This window comes from Polyodon spathula, chromosome 16 (assembly GCF_017654505.1).
Source record: "Polyodon spathula isolate WHYD16114869_AA chromosome 16, ASM1765450v1, whole genome shotgun sequence".
NCBI classification, from domain to species: domain Eukaryota; kingdom Metazoa; phylum Chordata; class Actinopteri; order Acipenseriformes; family Polyodontidae; genus Polyodon; species Polyodon spathula.
The window spans coordinates 3,633,367-3,644,055 of record NC_054549.1 but is presented as its reverse complement, the minus strand read 5'-3'; the positions used below and the strand labels follow the sequence as shown (position 1 = coordinate 3,644,055).

The window sequence follows — 10,689 nt, the reverse complement described above, 5'->3', positions numbered from 1 at the left end:
TGTTAAAACTGAAAATCAGAAGCCCTAATTATATATTACACATGATTATATATGTTATGGATTTCCAGAACATCTTCTCTTGTGTATAGATCTTATCCTGTGCCTATAACATATGACAAGTTAAAAATAATTTTTTTTTAATGTGTAATAGCAGTTAATGAGATTGATACCAGAAATGAGCAGCCAGGCAAATCTTTACTTTGAAATACTCACTCCTAAGAGACCCCATAAACATGAAATATTCATTGTAAACTATTCTAGCTGAGATACCATCTTACACTTCCATTAAAACACCATTTTTGTTTTCTTCATAGTTTTATACTGATGGTCTTCTATTCCTCTGTATTTTCCCCTTGATTCAAAACAGTGTTTTTCCATCAGTCCCCGAGGCTGTGTAAGATTGAGAACCCCAATCATTACATTCCAAAAATCAATTTCAACTTGCAGCACAATGTTATTCCACTTCCAGCTGAGAAATTATACAGCTCTGATGTCAAAGGAAATGTAAAAAATTGAATGTTCATCATTGTGGCTCATTTAAAGTTGCAGCGCCTCAATGTCATAATTAGTTTTGAATGAAATGTAATGATTTGCTGTCTGTTAGCCACATTATTCCATAGTTTAGATCCGTTCTGTAAGACCTTCTCCTGTAAACTGGACGCTTGCTGGAATATCTAGTTGAGGCAGGATTCAATGGGAAAGAAGAAAAAAAAAGAATACAAATTATTAATAACAGCCCTGCACTTTTCTTACAAACAGCACGAGATAACATTGCTAATACAATAAGACTCCCCCTACTCACAGCACATTAACTTGCACGATTAGGGCTGCTCTCTGTGTCTGTATTTCTCTGTACGGAGGTAGATGAAGCAGCTGATGCTTGTGGGTGGCCCTTGTGTGTTGTTGTTAAATTAGATACACGTGGCCACTGGTGGCAACTTCCCCAGGCCTGGGGTACATTGGTGTAACTGCAGTGCTGTCAGGGTAAGTGGAAGATGTTTATTTTCACTGCTGTCGACAGACCGCCATGCATGAGCATTTAATGTGTACCTTTGTTAAAATAGAACTGCATGTGTGAGAAGTAATTGACTGGCTGGGAGCAAGGAGCTGCTGCATTGATTTTGCATAGATGATGAAGCTGTATTATTATAAAACTTAACCCGAGTCTAGAAGACACCCAACGCAAAGCTGTTTTAGCAATTCCAGGTTTTGCTGGGACGACCAACTTTACAGTCAGTTATTTTCCAACCACATAACATTGAGTTATTAATGCAATCTGAGAAAAAAAATTCACAAGGTTGCAATTGCAATTTGATTACGTTTAACAAACAGCACCTTTAAATTGGAGTTCCTTGCAGGTGAATATAATACAAATGTAAGAAATATGATTAGGCGGTTTATACAGCCCACTGAAAAATACATTCTCAGATTCTTTAACAGATGAGAGTTGCTTTATTTCAGTTATTCTGTGAAAATGGTTTATAAAGAAAAAAAAGACTAAATAAGTTGTTTTTATTATAGAACTGAAGAGGACCTTTCGAAGAACAAAGACAGCAACTACAAAGGTAAGAAGTGCACTGTTTGTAGAACACAGAGTTGAGGACCTTTGTAATAAGCATTTATTAAGACCCCTGATCAATGTTCTAGCACTACACCATTTAGGGTAAGGCTTTGAAAACTGACATCAAACTCAAAGGGCTGGAAAGGTCCTTCATTACAGGCAATAGAGTTGAACTCGCAGTTAGTAAAGTAATGTTGTTGGTAGTTAGTTTATTAGTATTCGACAACTAGTACAAGAACCACATAAAAAGTAAAAATCAGAGCTGGCACTGTAAATGTTCTGTACGAAACAGTGGGTTGCTTTACCTGCGGCTTGTGTGATTGAACATGACGGAGAGAGGAATAATAGTCTACCTAACGTTATTTTGGCAAGGAACCTCACACCTTCTGTCGAACTGATTCAGCCAATTTGAAATACTGTGCGAACAGAATATAACATTGAGTCGGGCTGATTTTCACCCACAAAAGGAAAGTGTAGTCAACTAAGCCAACCAACAACAACAACACATAGTTCCATTGGGTTGCCATTGCAGGTTGGCTAATAGCCCCTTTCTGTATGTCCTCCTTAACTATCTTTTATTCAATATATCTGACAGAAAGGAGCAGGAAGGATTGACACTGTCTGAAAAAACGAAATGACAAGTCTGCAAGGGTCGGCTCTTAAATTAATCAAGCCTCATTTCAGTGTAGCGACGATGTGAAGAAAGAACACTGTCTAGCTGTGATAGCTTGTTGTAATTGATACTTGTCCCAGGTGTCTCCTCCAGCCTGCCGCTATATTATAATCATCAATCCATTACCTTTTGCTTCCTCTCGTCCCTACGAAACCGGATTTGATTGAGCACCTCGGTTTCCCTGAAATTATCAATAATTCCTTTTTATGAAAGGTAATTGTATTTGCATAGATCAGGCTCTGGCAGGCCGTCTGACTGTCGAGAAAGCACAAGCTATCACTCTGAAAGCCTGCATAACTTGTTTTACTATGGCATCTCATCCAAAAATCGTTGTCATTGTTGTAATAATAAAAGATGCCTGATAATATTTGATTTTGAAGGGATTTCTTTACAGTATGTTCTGGTATTGCTCCCTCTTCATTATGATTTGAAGTCACAGTGTACAGGTATACAGGTTGTATATTATATGCACAGTACACTGGTGTTATACTGTTCTTCAATATGACAGTGCTAGGTTGGAATACAGAAGGTACTGGACAAGAAGCTGCACATGGTATATGATGGAACCCAAGACTACTCTAATGTGAAACAATGCTTCCGGAATGCTCACAAGCGCTGAGTCTGGAATGCGCACAAGCACTGAGTCCGGAATACTCACAGGCACAGAATTTGAATTTCTTCTGATTATGTAACGTTCTGTCATGGTCTTGTTATAAATGACAATACACACTGCCTGGACCTGTATTTAATAGGGGGATAATGATGAAGACCAGAAAAGATCCCTGAAGTCTTTGTCATGCTCCTAAAATTATTTGTACAAGCTTCTGGCACAGTGGATGGGTGCATTATCTTGTCTGTGATAGTCTCTACTCCACACTCCTCACTCTACACCCCTCACTCCACACCCCTCAACCCTCACTCCACACTCCTTATTCCACACCCCTCACTCACACCCCTCACTCCACACCCCTCAACCCTCACTCCACACCCCTCACTCCACACTCCACACTCCACACTCCACACTCCACACTCCTCACTCCACACTCTACATCCCTCACTCACCCTCAGTTTATATACACCTGTGTTAAGCACCTGTGTCCAGTTGTTTGGAAACTTGCATCCATTTTGGCTTTCGACCTCCCTGTGGGCCCTAAACGTTTTTAAATAATAAGAAACCTATGGTATCGTACAATTCTGTGCGTAAGGTCTCCCGTCTTTTAAAGACACATTTGTATGTCCTTTGACAGTCCTAAATGTTTTACTGTTTTGGAAAATCAGTTGAACAGAAACCTGTGTAGCAAACAGACACCATTGTAAAATTGGACTTGCTTGTAGGACACTGCAGCTATAAAGACAGTACATTTTTTTCTACATTTCAAAAGCTTATTTTTATAAATTGATATTGACCAGTGGGAGGAATTTTGTTTCTATTGAATAAAACATCAGGGCAATGAAAATAAATAGTTTGAAATAGCATAGTCCTTGAGTATTAGTGTGTTTACAGAGAAATAAATCACCCCTATGTATTTAATTAGAGAATAACATATGAATACCAGAACCCTCTTGGGTCAGAAGCAACCTTTTTATTTGCTTACTAATGTTAAGTTATGTGGGGAAAACCAACCACTGCAGAACTGCTGTTCAGTTTTGTATTTGCATGCATTTCCATGCATTTCCATTCAGTACTTACTCACAGAGATGTTGCCATCCTGGATGGATTCCATCAGCAGCAAGAACTGATTTAGTAACACTTTACATTGGGACTCTAATTAATGTGTATTCACACAGTAGTTACATAGTAAATATATGTGTACTTACACATAATTACAATGTAACATGTAATTCTTTTTTATATATGTAAGTACCCAATTGCAGGGTTATAATATTGTAATTATGTGTAATTATGTGTAATTAGGGACACAATGTAATGTAAAGTGTTACCCTTTTTTATGCTTTTGCTGTGACTGTGGGGATCAAAGGCTTTTCAATGGCCAGTGATATCCCATGAGACAAGCTGCAGAGCCTCTGAAACAGAGGTCAAATACATGGAGGAAGACCAGGGTAAAATAAATGTGATTGACTTGACCCCTTTAGAAGTGATGCTGTAGAATGAATTAATCTCTGATTGCTTCCCTTTGGAATGTCCCTACAATGCTTAAAACATGCAGGCTTCAGTTGATTTGCAAACTTGTGAATGGGAATGTTACCATCTGGTTCACTGCAAAGTGAAAAAGATGTCAGACATTTCATTAGAGGACATGAAAAAAAACAGATTTTTAAGGCTGCAACACACAACTTGTAGGAGAAATCCTGTGAGCTATATTTTGTTGCATATTATAAAACAGAGGACAGTCCATGAATGTTCAAAACTCAAGGTAAAAGTCACCACAGCACTCTGTGAACATTCATGTATTTTTTCACACTGATTTTGCTGCACTGTCAGTATTAAATTCTGTATTCATAAAACTCAGTGGTGTCTAACTAAGAGTGACTACTGGCAGAGGTCAGGAAACGCTGTTCCTCTATAATCTAACTGTGAAGAGTTACCATCTGTCACCTGCGACCAGCGATTTTTCTTACTCCCATCCATAAAAACAAACGTGGAGGAGAAAACGCTCTCCAACTAACAGTCTCTTTGAAGTTTCTTTGAAGTTTTCAGATAAAGATTTTTTCATTTGCTCATTACAGTTTCTGAATTACTGCCTCTGAACAAATATTTCAGTGCCTGAAGCCAAGAATATGATTCGAGACATGAAAGCATTTGCCATTCAAAAGGGCTACAGCTGACTTGTAGAGCTGTTCAACGACACAGAAGAAGAAGAAGAAGAAGAAGAAGAAGAAGAAGAAGAAGAAGAAGAAGAAGAAGAAGAAGTGATAAAAATGCTCCTGTCATCTCAGAAGCAAACATCAGTAACAACAGTAGCCTCTCTGTACATCGTGAAAGTGGCCATTTCACAGCTAACCTCTGAAGAGGGACAACATCTCTTGCAAGCAGCCACTTTGCTGACTCCCGTGAGTGGTCTTTCCTGGCTTTACTGTATATTATGGCAAGAAAAATTCCTGAGCTCTGATTGGTCAGCCTTGCACTCGACCTGTGATGTTATGCTATTTAGTACCGGCAACCTCCTCACTGAAAACCTAGACAGGCATATCAATCCGCCACAACTGTCAATAACATAGAATAAACTGCACAATTCCTGAAGTGAATTTTACCTTAACAACATGACAGCTGTGGAAACCTCCTTTGGCAAAGAGCCTTCAAACCAGCCAGGAGACTAGACAGCACCTCTGAATGAGAGAAAAAAAAACATGAAAAAGACACATGGAGATCAACTCTGAGGGACTAGGCAAGATAGAATCTGACAGAAATGAAGCATCCATAAAACAACAAACCAACTGGGCAGTTTTTTTATGACTGGGTAAGTGAGAGTATCACAAATGTAGACTTGAGAACTATCACGAAACGAAATACAGTAAAACAGTTCTTCTAAAATGTTATGCCTTTGTCAGAAATAGCACTAGAGAGAATGGCATAAGCAGTTACGTGGGGCTCAGAGCGGGCTTAAACAGACACTTAAATGAACCGCCCCTGAGACGCAGCATTCATATGCTGTCAGATGCAACAGAGTTCAACCCTGCTAGCAATGTGTTCATGACATACATTAAAAAAAAAAAAAACCCTGAGAAGTCCTATTGTTATTAACTCATTTTAAACTGAAATATCACTTTAGTGTATCTATTAGAACATCATAGTCCATACTTTACTACAGTTGTAAATGGAAAACATGAACCATTTTATGAGAAAGAATGTTATTTCCACATTTGTCTGATTAAAATCAGTTTTAAACATGACATTAGCTATTTGCTATTTTTACAGTCATTGTATAATAGGAATAAAGCATTCCAGGTTGTGTGTAGTGCTGGGATGACATCACTTCTCGGGTGTTAGACACACCCAACCACCCAAGGCTTGATGTTATCTCAGCACAGCACACACCCTGTCATGCATTATTCTTTTAAAAACCTCCCTCGTATCCTAGTTTCACAGTCCAATTGGGTTAAATTCCCTAGCAGCGTTTTTAGTTATAGTGAAACAAGCTTCCTTCCCTAATGCAATCAAGTGTGTGACCCAAATAGGCATGCTTCTCTTAAACGTGTAGCAGTTTATAAACTACATCGTCAAGCCCTTGTATATGTCCTCTAAAGCCAGGTGCAGGTGTCAGCCTTCTTAAACATTTCAAAAGCTCTTTTTTAAATGATGTGAGATACTGCACCGTACGTTCACTGTGCCTGTAGACAGCCGCTTGAACTGCAGCAGTCAGAACCAATCGATTGTGTTTATTTTTGTTGTCGTTTTGAAAGTCGGCCCCGGGGGGAGGAATGTTCCTCAAGCCTGTGTTCTCAACCTCTGAATGACCTGATTAATACTGTTAACTCCTCGCTCAGTGAAGGCAAGGGAGGAGGGAGGGTGTGAGCTGGAGATGAGCTCTCCTTTATCTGACTTTTTACTCAACATGCCTTTAAAAGGACGATGGCATCCCTTTTGATAATGCTTGGGCTGTATATCCTAAAAGCATGACTTCCAAATCACTTTACCAACTATCAACTTTACCAAGATAACTCATTGTATCTTATATGGTATAAATAGGTTAGGATTTATACTGGAGCAAATTGAATTGGAGTTGAAAGCAGACAACAAGCAACATTAGCCCTGGTTGAGCTCTGCGCCATGCGGAGATTAGGCCAATTTGGTGCTGTGCAGGAATCTGCTACTTTGGCATCAAACCCTTTCACTTTCAAGGAGACAGATTGATATTAAGGAGACAGGCAGCCCCTTTAATACAGCAGGGCTTTCTAACCGATAATTCTGTGTCAGTGCTGGAAACCAGCTGCAACGTAGAACTCTACCTCCTACACAGTACAAAGAAACTGGATGCAATAACAAGTAGCTGTCGCATTGCCAGTCCTTTGTTATTGAACATGACATTTCCCATTTCAAAATAACAGTGTTTTTATAAAGTTTTATTTTAAGGCATGGGTTGTAGGTGGGTGGGTGGGTGACAGAAATATCACCAACTACTGATGACTAGCTAGAGTTGGAAACTGGATCACATGGTTACTGCTGTTTCTTTTTTTATTATTTTTTTTCTTGGGGTAGCTTCACCAGCAAGTGTGGTTCTTGGCTCTTCAGACACGATTCCAGTCTCATAGAGAGAGCAAAATCTTAAAATCAATTCTAAATCTAATCTTGAACTAACAAAGGGCTGAACGAGCAGCTCAGGTCTGCTTGTTAACACAGCTCTCTCACGTCACCAGTGATCTCGAGATGGAATAACGAAATTAGACACCATGAGGAAAAACTCCATAGTGGCTTCTGAGGTTCTGAACCTTAAAAGAACAAGGATGCCATACAGAAGATAGAACCGATCCGCCATAGTGAGTAAGCCATTGACAAAAGTGGTAAAGCAATCTGCCTTGGTCCGCTTGTGCTGGTCAGCAAACATTTGTAGGATGAAAGAGAACAGATCCCCAAGCCAAAGCTCACAGCAGCTCATCTCAAACTGAGAATCTGTGTCACACCCTTATGTCATAATCCAATAGCAGGTCTCGCTAAATCTTCAATGCACAATGCGAAACAGAAAACATAAATCTGAATTCTTGACAACCTCTTAGTAGTTAAACACTAGCACATTTCGTATGCACCACTGGTTCTGTGTAATTCATGCCTTGACATTTCATTATTATAGGCGCAAGACTGCTGAAGCATACAATAAGTGCTTTAGCAAAGACCTACTGTATTTTTGTTTCTGCTCCTGGGAAGAAATTCAACTTATTTTGTAAATTGCTTGCCTGATCTCTGTTATAATTGCCATTCTTCATCACATATATGTCAAGTACAGATTTATCTCTCCACTTGCAGAGTATTGCAATTTCATTTTTCTTGAACTTTATGTTATAAAGGTACAACATGTAGCTTTGTTTGTTTTTATAGGTCATTTTTGACTTGCCATTCAGTCCTAAGACTCTCTCAAGCAATTTACTGCCAGTTGTGTGGTGTTGGTTTTGTGATCTGCAATAATTTCCACTCGGGGCTAATCTCAGACCAACAAACTAATTTCGTTGGTAATTTAATCAGACTGTAGCTAATTGATTTACATGGTGACACAGTGGTTTTGCAGTGGTGGGAATTTTGCTGAGATATTTCTGCAGTAGGTGTAAGCCTTCTCACTTTTAATGATAAAGGCAGTGGCCCAAACATGTGTCTACTTGGCTATTTTAAAAGCATTTGCTCCTTACTTTTTTTAACATCAAACTAACAAGTAATGTCTGACCACACTTCCACCCACACCACAAAAGCAGTCTGCAAACCTCCATTTTATCTGCTTGCAATATGTTGCTGCAGCCGGTTACGTCTGCAATCTGCACTCTACAATCTGGTCTGTAGCTGGTCATTACACCCATATTATAGATCAGCTGTTTTTGTTTCATTTATAATACAAAAAATGATTCACCAACCTCTAGTACTTCCCTGACAGCATAATATAGCCCTGTCAATATTTAAAACAATTTTGCAGTGTGAGATATAAGACCCACCTTTTGCGTCCTTTGGATCATCACTGCAAGTTTTGACAAAAAGCAATAGTAATCAGGGCTGACGAGGCCCCAGTTGAAACTGATTTGACCTTGATATGTCTCTAATGGAAACGAATGAAATGGCATAATTCAAGAAACAGGAGTTAATTTAGGGCCAGAAAAAAAACCCTTAGAAAATGTTGCCCTTCGAAAGATAAATAAGACCAAAACATTTTACTATCACTATTTTGTGTTTCTAAGTTTGCCATTACCTAAAAAATACAACACCATTTTCAAATCGAAGTGTCAAGGTTTGCATTTGTTAATTAAACAAGACAATAATTGAATCGCTTGAACTTGAAGCAGACCATCAGTGAGAGAGAGAGAGAGAGAGAGAGAGAGAGAGAGAGAGAGAGAGAGAGAGAGAGAGAGAGCCTCTGCCCTGGAGAATACCATTGGACAAGGGCATCATTCATTAAAGTGACAAGAGCATGCCAAAGATGATTCCTGCCCTGCCTCAGCATCTCTCTATCTATATATCTGCCCGTTGGGGTCTCTATCTGCTGTCTCTTCAAGTCTGTTTCTGTATCTGCATTTTCTTTGGTCTTCCTGTGCCAGGTCTAGCCATCCTGTCAGTTTGTTAAATTGCATTATGTTTATCCTAATGCTGACACCCTCTGTATGCCTGTCTAGCAGTCTGTGCATGTCTGTTTCAGTCATTCTGGTCATACGTTTGTCTCATTATGTTGCTTTTTATTTGAACCCTTTATTTACATACATCTTTTAATATGAAATCATGACATGCATCTAGATCAGGGAAGGGAGTTGACAAGAACGAATGTTAATACAGTAGTGGTGGGGAGGTGTTCAAAAATCAGCGTTATTGTGTGGAACGCATGGTATAGTAACGACAGCTTTAGTAGCAAGTGATTTTCAAAAGGAATTTGTTAATGAAATCAATCTGTTAATGCTTTGAAATTGAGTCGATGAGGTCATTAATGAACAAATTGCTCTGTTAAAAGCTTAATTGTCGCAGGTCACATAGATCTGAACGACTGCATAAGGGGAACTCGTTAATCAAAGTGCATGCTAACGAGAGCAAGAAAAATAGTTTGCTGTTATCACCTGCTGGAAGTGTACAGGGACAGGGTTGCCTCCGTTTTCCCAGTCTGTCCCTTTGCGTCTCACTGGCCCACATGCAGGTAGAGGGAAAAAAGTAGTGTTTTGAATCTGATTTTTTTTTTTTATCATGTTTTTGGATAGGGCATTTTTAGTAAATCAGGGGTCTGCTCAATCACATTCTTAGTGGACTTGTGTGCCCTAGTACGGCTGTTCTTCGTTCGTGTGTGGATTAGACGCATTGCAAATCCTCAATCACCAATCTAGTATGCCATTTTCTATACCAAGAGTTCATTGTTTACTCTTAAAATCTTCAATAGAGGTCAGTTGCCACATGATGTACTTATCCAGGGTTCAGATGATTTGGCAATAGTTGCATTGATAATTTCTTGGTAGTAACAAATAGCGGCACTGTATATCGTTTTAACAGATCAACAAAGGCTACATAAGGTTTCAAATGATTAAAACAAGTGAATAAATCTCATTCATAAGAACATTGTTGTTTTAAAAGTGTTTTCCCTTCTATCAATACCGTATTCAAAGGTAGTGTTTTCATTATCCGTGTGCAAAATAGTACATGACAGTTTATTTTTTTATTACTTTACATTGCATTGATTCTCAGTTTGGCTTAACATGTAATTCATGAATGGTACAGTACTTTTCTACACTACACATACATTACAACAACCTATGCATACTGATTTGCCAGTACCTAGGTGATGAAACATACCCACACTAATGGATTAGTACTTCCTTTGTTCTG

The 10,689-nt window shown here is 38.9% G+C and overlaps 1 protein-coding gene across 1 annotated transcript in view; it reads left to right on the top strand.

The window, feature by feature from the left end:
• The first annotated feature begins 1,529 nt into the window (after positions 1-1,529).
• The window catches only part of LOC121328711 (rap1 GTPase-activating protein 1-like), a 124,884-nt gene continuing 115,724 nt past the window's right edge, over positions 1,530-10,689 (top strand). The window contains exon 1 of the mRNA XM_041273706.1: positions 1,530-1,565. The gene's annotated coding sequence lies outside the window, so the exon portion shown is untranslated. The remainder of the gene's footprint in view (positions 1,566-10,689) is intronic.